Source organism: Malurus melanocephalus, unplaced genomic scaffold (genome assembly GCF_030028575.1).
Source record: "Malurus melanocephalus ecotype Western Australia unplaced genomic scaffold, MMel_1.1 scaffold_3859, whole genome shotgun sequence".
In the NCBI taxonomy this organism is placed as follows: domain Eukaryota; kingdom Metazoa; phylum Chordata; class Aves; order Passeriformes; family Maluridae; genus Malurus; species Malurus melanocephalus.
In genome coordinates this window covers 2,134-4,818 of record NW_026627091.1, presented here as the reverse complement: position 1 = coordinate 4,818, position 2,685 = coordinate 2,134, and the positions used below count along the sequence as shown (strand labels likewise).

At 57.8% G+C, this 2,685-nt stretch overlaps 1 long non-coding RNA gene across 1 annotated transcript; it reads left to right on the top strand.

Annotated features, from left to right (window-relative positions):
* Positions 1 to 14: 14 nt before the first annotated feature.
* On the top strand, positions 15 to 2,679 carry LOC130588228 (uncharacterized). The gene is made up of 4 exons (XR_008966919.1): positions 15 to 67; positions 851 to 950; positions 1,050 to 1,167; positions 2,565 to 2,679. It is a non-coding gene; the product is annotated as an uncharacterized LOC130588228 (long non-coding RNA).
* The last annotated feature ends 6 nt before the right edge of the window (positions 2,680 to 2,685 follow it).

Here is a 2,685-nt window from a genome sequence, read left to right as displayed (position 1 = left end):
GGGTTGTTCCCGTAGGGAGGAGACACTGCTGGGGACGGGAAGGGTGATCCCGGCGCTGCGGGGCCAGGTTGGTGTGGGACCGGGAGGGTTCGGTTCGGTCACTGGGATGGGAGTTTGGAAAAACGGGAATTCCTGGGGTCGGGAAAATCGGGGATTTCCTGGGATTGGAGTTCCAGAAATGCAGGATTCCTGTTCCCATTCCTGATCCTGTTCCCAATCCCGTCTCCATTCCCATTTCCATTCCCATCCCATTCCGTCCTCCATTCCCATTCCCCATCCCCATTCCCCATTCCCCATTCCCGTCCCCATTCCCATTCCCCATTTACGCCCCCAATCCCGTTCCCATTCCCAATCCCGTTCCCAATCCCGTTCCCAATCCCGTTCCCATTCCCTATCCCGTTCCCATTCCCGATCCCAGTCCCATTCCCATTCCCATTCCCGTTCCCATTCTCAATCCCATTCCCATTCCCATAATCCCGTTCCTGTTCCCACCTCATTCCCGTTCCTGTTCCCATTTCCGTTCCCATTCCTGTTCCCATTTCCATTCCCATTCCCATCTCGTTCCTGCCCCCAATCCCATTCCCCATCCCATCCCATCCCATCCCATCCCATCCCATCCCATCCCATCCCATCCCATCCCATTCCCATTCCCGTTCTCTCCCCCATTCTCATCCCATTCCCATCCCAATCCCTCCCCCATTCCCCAATCCCAATCCCATTCCCATTCCCATCCCATTCCCATTCCAATCCCGTTCCCATCCCAATCCCTTTCCCATTCCCATTCCCAATCCCTCTCCCATTCCCATTCCCCATTCCCCATTCCCCAATCCCGATCCCGTTCTCTCCCCAGGCTCTCCCCCCGCTCTCCCCGTCCGTCTCTGGGGTGATTTTCTCCGTGTTCCCCTGCACCCCCGCAGCCTGCAGGTGATCCGCCAGTTCCTGCACGATGGGTACGACCCCAAACCCCAGCCCGGCGCTCGGAGAGCCCCTCCGAGCCTCCAGGAATCACAAAAATCCCATAAATCCATTTTTCCCCGTTTTTCCCTCAGTGACTGCGGCGGTCTGGAGTCCTTTGGCCAGGGGGAGCGGCTCCTGCAGGACCCGGCGTGTCGGGACGAGCTGGAGGATCGGCTGCGCTTCTTCGTCGAGGAGTGCGACCACCTGCAGGTGCTGCTTCGGAGCCTGTCGGGAACCTTTCAGGGACCTTTTAGGAACTTCCCTGGGCTTTTGGGAATTTCTCTGGGCCTTCAGGAACCTCTCTGGGCTTCCCTGAGCTCCCTGGGCCTTCAGGAACATCTCAGGAACCTCTCTGGGCTTTTGGGAACCTCTCTGGGCTTTTGGGGACCTCCCCCAGCCTTCAGGAACCTTTCAGAAACCTTTCAGGAACTTTTCAGGAACCTTTCAGAAACCTTTCAGGAACTTTTCAGGAACTTTTCAGGAATCTCCCTGGGCTTTTGGGAACCTCCTTGGGCTTTTGGGGACCTCCCTCGGCCTTCAGAAACCTTTCAGAAACCTTCCAGGAACTTTTCAGGAACCTTTCAGGAATTTCCCTGGGCTTTTGGGGACCTCTCTGGGCTTTTGAGGACCTCCCTGGGCCTTGGGAACCTTTCAGGAACTTTTCAGGAACCTCCCTGGGCTTCGGGGAACCTCTCTGGGCTTTTGGGGACCTCTCTGGGCCTTCGGGAACCTTTCAGGAACTTTTCAGGAACTTTTCAGGAATCTTTCAGGAACCTCCCTGGGCTTTTGGGAGCCTCTCTGGGCTTTTGGGGACCTCCCTTGGCCTTCAGGAACCTTTCAGGAACTTTTCAGGAACCTTTCAGGAACCTCTCTGGGCTTTTGGGAACCTCCCTGGGCTTTTGGGGACCTCTCTGGGCTTTTGGGGACCTCCCTCGGCCTTCAGGAACCTTTCAGAAACCTTTCAGAAACCTTTCAGGAACTTTTCAGGAATCTTCCTGGGCTTTTGGGAACCTCTCTGGGCTTTCAGGAACCTCCCTTGGCTTCCCTGAGCTCCCTGGGCCTTCAGGAACATTTCAGGAACCTCTTGGGGCTTTTGAGAACTTCTCTGGGCCTTCAGGAACCTTTGAGAAACCTCTCTGGGATTTTGGGAACCTTTCAGGAACCTCCCTGGGCTTGTGGGAAGCTTCCTGGGATTTTGGGAACCTCCCCAGGCCCTCAGGAACCTCTCTGGGCTCACAGGAACCCCCCTGGCCCTTCAGGAACATTTTGGGAACCTCCCCAGGCTTTTGGGGACCTCCTTGAGCTTTTGGGAACCTCTCTGGGCTCGCAGGAACCTCACTGGGATTTTGGGAACCTTTCAGGAACCACCTCAGGGGGCTCTCAGCCCCCTCCCGTGTCCCCAATCCCCTCCCCACAGTGTCACCCACCCTGGCCCTATGTCCCGGTGTCCCCAATCCCCTCCCCGCGGTGTCACCCACCCTGTCCCTGTGTCCCCGTGTCCCCAATCCCCTCCCCGCAGTGTCACCCACCCTGTCCCTGTGTCCCCGTGTCCCCAATCCCCTCCCCGCAGTGTCACCCACCCTGTCCCTGTGTCCCCGTGTCCCCAGGGGTTCCAGGTGCTCTGTGACCTCCAGAGTGGTTTCTCCGGGGTGGGCTCCAAAGTGACGGAGCTGCTGCGTGACGAATACGGGACCAAAGGGATCCTGAGCTGGGGACTGAGCCCGGCCC